At 47.9% G+C, this 9,207-nt stretch overlaps 1 long non-coding RNA gene across 1 annotated transcript; it reads left to right on the top strand.

Annotated features, from left to right (window-relative positions):
• Positions 1 to 4,209: 4,209 nt before the first annotated feature.
• Positions 4,210 to 8,855, top strand: LOC136490269 (uncharacterized). Its single transcript, XR_010767574.1, has 8 exons — positions 4,210 to 4,297; positions 6,128 to 6,388; positions 6,467 to 6,664; positions 6,742 to 7,108; positions 7,210 to 7,612; positions 7,685 to 7,978; positions 8,065 to 8,157; positions 8,244 to 8,855. It is a non-coding gene; the product is annotated as an uncharacterized lncRNA (long non-coding RNA).
• The last annotated feature ends 352 nt before the right edge of the window (positions 8,856 to 9,207 follow it).

Genomic DNA, 9,207 nt, shown 5'->3' on the forward strand with positions numbered 1-9,207 from the left:
TAATGAAACCCCACTGAGACTCGCCTTAGAATCCATGACTACTTTTTCTAGGGTGGGAAATCTATGGGGATATCATTTGAATAACCCATAAAGTTTTTTTGGAGGGTTTCCCATCCCTAGGCGTGCCTTCCCCTTGCTTCCTAATTATAGGCCTTAGTTCAAACAGCTGTAGATACAGTCACACACACAAAAAAATCGCTAGTTGCAGGCGCAATAAGCTTCAGCGAGTAGGTTTATTTTTTTTCTTTTTTTGGTAATCTTTAGGTGTCAAATTCATGGATATTTTAATTGTTTATTATCATCCTCTTTTAGTTTTATGTTTATTTATATTATGACAAAAACAAAAGGCAACAACTAAGGCCGCCTGAAATTTCAGTCTCTGCTGAGTAGACAGGGCGATCTGTCCGCCCAAAAATTTGATTTCGCACCAGCGCCGAGCAGTCCCGCCCACATGCACCGAAAATTAGATGTTTCACTTTTGCCCTCCACGTGGAAAATAGGTTTACCATGCCATCGATTTCAGACAAGGGCATTTGTGTTAATGTGATAGCCACATAAAAGCGCAAAGAGTCGTCGTCTCCGACTCCATCTCCATTCTCCAGCCAGCACCATCTCTGCTCTAGCTCCAAATCCTAGTCCCATGGCCTCCCTTTCCACTCTCCAACTACCCCCTCTACCACCCTGCTCTAGGACCCTAGGCGCCATTGGAATAGCAGCTCGACTCCATCTCCACCCTCCAGCCGCATCCTCTCTCATACATTTCTAAACCCTAGCCGAAGCTAGATCCCCTTCGATTCATCGATAGCAAGTCGATCAGCTGATGGCGGATGGACCACCATAATGATGGTACAAGCCAAACCTAGATCCCCTACCTAGCTTGGCTCAGGTGCTAATCCTATGATTGCCTCGCCACCAGTGGAGCCTTCCCCTTATTGGAGAGGAGGAAGAGGATGGGTACAGCGGAGGAGCTCTTGATGCCCCTCTCTGGGTTGCCCTACTCTCGGTCCTAAGCAAGAGCGGGTCAAATAAGGAGTGGAATAATCTATCTAGGATCATCCTTCCCCCTTTAATGTCCAACCTTATCCCTTATATACAGAGATAGGTCAGGTACATGGTGGTTTGGGGGATGTGTTTTCAGTCTACATGTGCCGGAGTCTAGGAGGGTCTTGTAGCATCGCTCTGTGGACTGTGGTGGTGTCATGGAGCCAAAGAAGCCTCGAGCATCGTCTAGCTACTCTATTCTAACACACTATGTGTCAGGGTCTATCGGCTTGGACCTGGCCTCCCCAAGTGGATCTTCTAGAGTCTTCTTAGTGACGAAGGAGGTTGGCTCTAGAGGATGACGCATAGGCCCAAGGGCCACCAAGCCCCTAGAGGCTGAGGGAAACTTGTCATCTTGTGTCACGCCCCGTGCATGACCCTATCGCTGGAGCGGTCCACAAGGCCGCCCCCGTAGTGTGGTGTTTGGGAGCCCCCAAGCCTCGATGGCTTGGGGCTTATCTTCTTGCTCCCGGTCCTTGGCTGGCATCGTAGGATGGGTAGGAGCCAAGGGCCGAGCTCGAGCATATCATTAATCAGGAGCCTAAGGCTCAAGTGAGCCCCCAAGCCCTTACCGGGGGCTGTAGCATACTCAGGCTCGGTCAGGTTTCTTCGTCGAAGGGTGCGTGTGAGCGTACCCGATGGGTATAGCCCCCGAGTGATCCTAGAGGGGTCGGTCAGGGGGTCTCTTTAGTCAGGAACTAATGATCCCAAGGCTTAATATACCCATATGTTAGGATCTCATCAGGAGTCTCCGAGCCCTTCATAGCCTCACTTGGCCTGGCTCAAGATGGCAACAAAGGGCTAAATTTGATCTTCTAGGTGACTGAGCTGGCCATGGTGGGGATGGCTTCCGCTGATGAGAGTGTGATGCCCATTGTGGGGCCCTTTTCCCTAGTTTGATGGGGGCGCTCGGCTATCAAGCCCGAGCGATAGAGGTGATGGCCCCTTCTCCGATCCCATGTCGCGTAGGTCTGTGGCCTAAGCAAGGGTTCAGTGAACTCATCTAGGAGTTACCGACTCTAGGCCTAGGGGCACCCTTCCTTTTGGTCTAAGCCTACTATGGGTCGAGTGATCGAGAGCATCTAGGGCTCTGGCTTAGGGCCACCTGATCACCAGGCGCGCCACACCCTTCTGGGGACTTTGGTAGTAGGCCCCAATCCTCTTGGGTTGTCCTTCTAGGGCCAGCCTTCTACGGCCATAGGTCAAGGCACGGGGAGCATGTAGAGCTCAGGTGGGGGACCCTCGTTGGGTCCATTGCTACATGGCTCTCGACACAACTCTAGGGAGTTGGGTCATTTTGGGGGCGTGCCACCTGAGCGTTCATCGATCAGGGGGACAAGTCACTCCGTCTAGGGAGCCAACGTAGCCCTCGAAGCCATCGTGGGGCCTTCGTGTCAGTGGGCAGTGGTGGTTTCTAAGAATGTCCCTTCCGCTGATGCTTTGAGCAGGTGGTTTGATGACGCCTAGGGCGTCATGCCTAGCGGAGGAGTTATGGCATGCACTCCCATGTCGTCCCACTTCGTCTAGGAGATGGGACGTTGGGCCACGTGGAGCAGATCTAGTGGAGGAGAAGCCACGCCACTTGGTACACATGGATCCAGACCATTGATGGCGGCTGGTGGGCCCGAGGGGGTTGAATCCCCCAAGTCCCGTGAGAAGGAGTGTGCGGAGTGGGCGGCGTGCTTGGGTTGGCTTAGGAGGTCGGGCCGATAGTGAGGCGACAGTTCACCTCCGCCTTAGGTTCGGCAACCGCCGCCACGTCGTGTGATCGCGAGTGGGATCGTGGGAGCGTGGTAGCCGCCACACATGGAGTATTAAAGCGAAGTTAGGGAGGCGGGGAAGGAAGTTTACCTTTCGCTCCTAGCGAAGCCCTTCCCTTCCTGAAAGTCTCCGCTTTGCCTCACTCTCATCAATGCACCTGATGGTACTCCTAGGTGACGAGGCTTAAGTGAAAGCTCGATTCGGTATTTTTGAAGATAGTGCTAATCTTGACGCAAGATAGGTGCACAGTTTGCGCCGAACGTACCATAGGCTCAGAAATCGTTCTGGACGCACCCGATGGAACTCCTAGGTAACGTGGGTCATGTGGAATCTCATTTTGGTCTGTTTGGAGACAATGTTACTATCAGTGCAAGATAGGTGCACGGTTTGCGTCAAATATACCATAGGCTCAGAAATCGTTTTGGACGCACCTGATGGTACTCCTATGTGACGAGGCTCAAGTGGATGCTTATTTTGGTCCATTTGGAGATAGTGCTAATCTTGATGTAAGATAGGAGCACGGTTTGCGCCAAACGTACCACAGGCTCAAAAATTATTTTGGACACACCCAATAGAACTCCTAGGTGATATGGCTCATGTGGAATCTCATTTCGGTCTGTTTAGGGACAATGTTAGTATGGGTGCAAGATAGTTGCATGATTTACATCAAATGTACCATAGGCTCAAAAATCATTTTTGATGAGGACATCAGTAGCTGAGATATGATAGTGTTAACCACTTCAAGACTAAAGGTAAAACCATTCTATACTGGGGTTTATATTCAATATATTCTATGATTTAATGCTGGACCTTGAAGTTTGTACATTTTTCTTTTCAGAATTGCTTACATGGATCAAGAGAGGGTTAGATTGCATATGGAAAGCATGGAGAGTTAATGAAGTTGATTGGGGACAAAGTCCAAGTATTTCTAATGTCCTCCTCCAAGCCACCACATCACTTTTGGCTCAAGAAATTAAGAGTCAATTCCAACACGGTCTGGAAGTTCAATTCGGACCGCAGAATTGTTCCAACTTGCAATAGTCACCATGACTTCATACGAAATCCGATTGGGACGTTCTAGCACTTCATGGAAATGCTTATCAAGTCTACTTTTCAATGGATCCAACCTCACCCTCATATCTCCTCGGAGCCAGCCGCAATAGTCATTTTAGTCCAAAGACCTTTTTCTGTCCACAGGTGCTGTGATACCTATTTTTAGCCAATGGATCATGCATCATGTTGGATCCATAATGACCGTGTCCTAGGGTTTTAGCATGACCCCAGCACCCTTCTGGTCGTCCTCTCGTGCCTATCTTTGTCTCTGTGTGTGTCTTCGGTTTGTTTGTCTCCATATATGTGACCCGGAGCACTCGATTTAAATGGAGAGATTGGATCTGATGGGATTTGCTTGGAACAGGAAGAGGGCGAGGTGGTGGCAGGGCAACTCTGAGATTCAACGTATCTTCCAAACATGCAGTGCCTCAACATGAAGAAGGTTGCGGCCCTAATACCTGCATTGGGTCGGTGGGTCCAGTGAGTTATGGGTTTAGTGTATTGTTGTGCTAGATCAGCGAACTATGACACTTAAGGGTTTGTTTCCGTGTTTGCTCCTAATGAAACTTGCTTGGACCATAGCTGTCTAATTGTTTAGATTATGCTGCTATTTATTTTCTGAAGATATTTGATGGCCAAGATTTTATAATTGAACCTGGGTTCATATTGTTGTTATCATCAAGTAGGATTTCTGGAAATTTTCTTTTCTGTAATGATGTGTCTGCTTGAACACGACAAATAGTAGAAAAAGTGAACTCATGTTTAGTATCATTGTCTGAAAATATCATGCAGGTTATTTTCTTCTAGCAACTCTTGGCATTTTTATTGGTCCATGACGTGTCAACTGTTGCATTTGAACATGTGATTTTAATGGCAATTAATCTATGGGCTTTGTTAGTGTCATGTATATTGATAAAAATGCGACTAGCAGCAGGAGTAGTTTGCTCAAATATTCCTTTTTCTTAAAACCAAGTGTTTTGGATCTTGGTTGTGTGACTACTAATTGAAACCTGCAATTTCTTATCGATCTGAACCAGTAACTGGTTATTGTTCTGAACCTTGATTTTGCTATTGCTTTGAACCTGCAATTGTGTATTGCTGTGAACTATTATTTTTACCAACGACATTACTTTTACTGAGCTTTGGATGACAAAGCTGCAACCTGGTTCTTTATTTTTGCTAGGACACTCATTATGATTAGATACTTTTACTATGTTAGTAGTCCTTGTACAGGCACAGCTAGCACTAATTTACCAACTCTTTTGCAGTGGAGTGCGCCGAGCTGCTGGGATTTTTTTTTAATTTTAACATTTTTTGTAAAATAATTTTAAATCTAACACTGTTTATTTTTTTAACTAACACTTTTGGCCGCGTCTACTGTCATGGCGCGGCGAAATACCTATGCCGCGCCATGCATGGTGGCGCGGTAGGAGGGTGACGTGGTGAAGACCGAGGCCGCTGACCGAGGGTCTGCCGTGTCACCGATCTTGGCGCGGCACTGACGCGCCACGGAGCATGGCGCGGCAGGATCAGATAAATATTGCATGCGAGCCGCCCCTGCCCCCAAGCCACCCGCCCTGCCTCTGCTTGCCGCCCCTGCCCGAAGCACCGCCGCCGCCGCGCCCGCAGTGCCTGCCGCCGCCGTGCCAGCACGCCGACCACTGCGCCTGCCTGCACGCCCGCCCGCCCGCGCCGCACGCGCCCGCCGCACCTGTCCACTCTGGCCACGCCACAAACGTCGCCGGCCGCTCGCCCGCCCGCTCATATCAAGGAAGGCTCTCTCGATTTCATGTTATTATGATTGTTATTTTAGTTAGGGTTAGTGATTTAGGATAGTTAGGTTAGTGAATTTGTTAGTGATTTAGAATTTGTTAGGATAGTGATTTAGAATTTGTTAGTGATTTAGGATAGTTAAGGTTTGGTTAGGTAGTTAGGGTTTAGGGATTGATTTGGGTTTAGGTTAGATAGTTTTGGTTAGGTAGTTAGGGTTTAGGTTACTGTTAGTTAGGATTTTGGGTTTAGGGATTGATTGTCGGTACTTAGTAGTGCGTGTTACGGCGATTTGGATGACTTGATGAAGTTTCGTCAAATGCTTATTTTTCTAGTGAAGTTGTTTAATATGTCTATTAATGTTACTTTGAATATATACATGTGCTTTCATATTGTGTTCGTATTGCATAACAAGTAGTTCAAATTTTGCAATGCTACATAATGTTAATTTCAATATTGTTAATTTGAATACTCTAACCCTTTGTTTATCAATTTGTAACAGGATGGCCCCTCCCACGCAGCACCTGCTGTATCCCATTCTTGAGGTGGAGTACGATGATCAGCATCGAGCACACATCTTGAGTGACACCGACGCACAGGTGACCTTGCCTACTTTGAGGCCCCGCACGCACATCAGGGCACACCAGTGGGACGAGCGTTACGCACCGTATATACGGTGTGCCGGCTTCTTTGAGCTTGTCCATGTTGTCAACTATGGTCTTTTGCTCCTTGATCCAGCACTACTTACTGCAGCTGTAGACAGGTGCGAGTGTCTTCTTTGTACGTAAACATTCTTATAACAAATTTGAGGCAACTAACAGTCGTTCTATTCTTATAATAGGTGGAGGCCTGAGACCCACATGTTCCACCTACCTTGTGGCGAGATGACCTTGACCATGCAGGACGTGAAGGCTATCTTTGGCCTTCGGTTGGGAGGACTTCCAGTGACAGGGATAGTTGACAATGATCACTGGAGGGAGCTGGTGACTTAGTTCACTGGCTTTCTTTCACCGGACGACGAGGCTTCCAAGAAAAATAAGTGAGCAATTCTAGCCTATTTAATACTTGCATTGCTTTCTGTAGTCATCAGGTCTTATTTTCTTTGGTCAATTTCAGGAAAAGTTCCGGTGTTTCGTCATCTTAGATTACAGAGCGCTTTGAATACTTAGACCCATAGGCTGAGGAGGCTCAGATTGACAGGTTCATGAGAGTATGGCTCTGGCACTTCCTTGGTGCTTTCCTCTTCCTAGACGCCTCGGGACAACACCATCAACTGGATCTTCCTTGACATACTACGCCAGCCATGGGAGAACATAGCGGCGTACAGCTGGGGCAGCGCAGTCCTGGCATAGGACGTATCGACAGATATGCATTGCCTGCCGTCGCACCTCAGGGTATGCGAACCTTGGGGTTGTTCCTACCTACTCCAGGTTTGGTGTTGGGAACGATGGCCTGTTGGGAGGCCCCTTAATACTGGTTACCGGTAAATACTTTGGTTCACTATATTCTTTGAGGCAGTTACATATGATGAAATTATTAATGGCTAATTCATTATCGTGTTCAATGCAACAATGGAACGGGCAGGATACACTCCCTACAGCTCTATATATCTGGACAGAAGCAGAGTTAGTTAGAGGGAATGCGAGGCGCAAGTATAGGGAGTACACGGACGGTCTCAATATCCTGACACAGCACCAGGTTATGCTTCTCTTTACTATCATACATGTGTCTTGTTCGATGTACACTATATCACAACCTAACTCAATTACGAAATGTTTAGGTGCATTGGTGTCCTTGGGATAGCTCCGGAGCTCGAGTACTATCTGAGTCCTGTCACTAGGGATGAGTCAGACAAGTATCGCTGCAACGTCCCTCTTATTTTCTTCCACGTGGTCGAGATTCATTTGTCCATTAGGGTCTGTGGATAGTTTGGAAGAATGACAGGCTGCCCACCACCGCTTTACTCCACCAACCAAGGATTGCACGGGTGCGTTATCGATTAATAACAAAGCTATAATTTAGAGGTCTGTCTGATACAACTAACATCATTTTGTTGCAGGTATGACCGCAGGAAGAGGTATAAGACCAAGGATTTGCGCGTGACACACAACGTGCACATCCACTTGTGGGAGACCTAGGGAACGACAGGCGGTCCATGCGGGTCCTCCACATGACCGGCACATCTTCGACGAGTATCTACGGTGACTTCACAGGTCTACGAGGATACATATCAAGCCCCCGTACACTGAGGAGGCGATTGACGAGGACTCGGAGGAAGATGTGATCGAAGATGTATATGACATTGCCACTAGGGAGGACACAGCTATAGAGAGCCCCTATTCAAAGATATGTGGTAAGATACTTGAATGGTACAATTTGTTATCCTTTTGGTATTAAGTATGTGTACTAAAACTAGTCCAACCGCGTCTCTGTACCCAGGCGACAAAATTATCAAGGATGTCTAATGAAGCAGCGTTTCGGCTTCATGAGTCTAGAGGGCAGGGGTCAGGCGTTCTCGAGGCTTTTGTGGAGGTAAACATAAACTTGTCCATTCAAAAATATTTCTTTATTATATATGCATTTGGGAAATGCACTAACTTTAACGTCTATTTATTCAGAAGGTGAAGAAGAGTTGTAGGAAGCTAGCTCAGAAGCTGAGCTGCATGGATACTCCTTATGTGGAACCGCCACTCCCGGCGCAGTCGGGATGGCACGTCTTCAGCCTCTTTGAGGACACCAGCCGGTGATAGGTGCCACTTCCGCAGTAGCGTACACCACCACATCATAGCGCTGGGAAGGACCCAGCAACCGAAGACGACAATGACGACGACGACCCCTCGGGCTTCCGCAGACAGCATGGCCAGTGGGACGATTGGCCGTAGGACGAGATCGGCATGTCTCAGCTAGGTGGTGCCCCGCTTGGTACCCAAGGAGCCTCACAGGGTACTAACAAAGGTAGTTTCTTTAAATATGTAGGCTCCATAAACTAACGATCATAAAGATTATAAGCAATTGTGCATATCATATACTTGTAGTGTACGAGCCGTACGCAACGGTGACGCGACCACAACGACGTTGGCTACACTCCCAATGTGTTGTCAACAAATCGAAAGAGACAGAGGCATCTGAGAGATCCTTATACTCTTAGGTCTTAGTTTGTTAGGTCGAACGAATATTGGCGTCCGAAACTTATAGGCTTAGTTGGTTATGTTATGTCGAACTTATGTCAAACCAATGAAAAATTTATGTGGCAGGCTTGTCAACTTGCGCACTGACTCTATTTATTTGCTTCATATTCGTTTCAATGTGTCGCAGGCAGCACTGCCGGTGAAATTAAGTAGCAACTAGTTCGGAAATCGACAGTCCCGGCATATCTTGACGCCGGTGGCCGGCGTCTTGACCCCAATCCTCCTGAGCTTGGTCATCGCCACCACGAAATCGCCAAAGAAGGCACCCTAGTTAGACGCGCAGTAGTCGACCGTGCTGCGCAACCCCATGTCGGACTAGAGCACCTGGTCGGAGCCCACCAGGAAGGGGTCGACGAAGCCGGGGTCCATGGTCAATGACCGCGTCGCTGTCGAT

This window comes from Miscanthus floridulus, chromosome 1 (genome assembly GCF_019320115.1).
Source record: "Miscanthus floridulus cultivar M001 chromosome 1, ASM1932011v1, whole genome shotgun sequence".
Lineage (NCBI taxonomy): Eukaryota > Viridiplantae > Streptophyta > Magnoliopsida > Poales > Poaceae > Miscanthus > Miscanthus floridulus.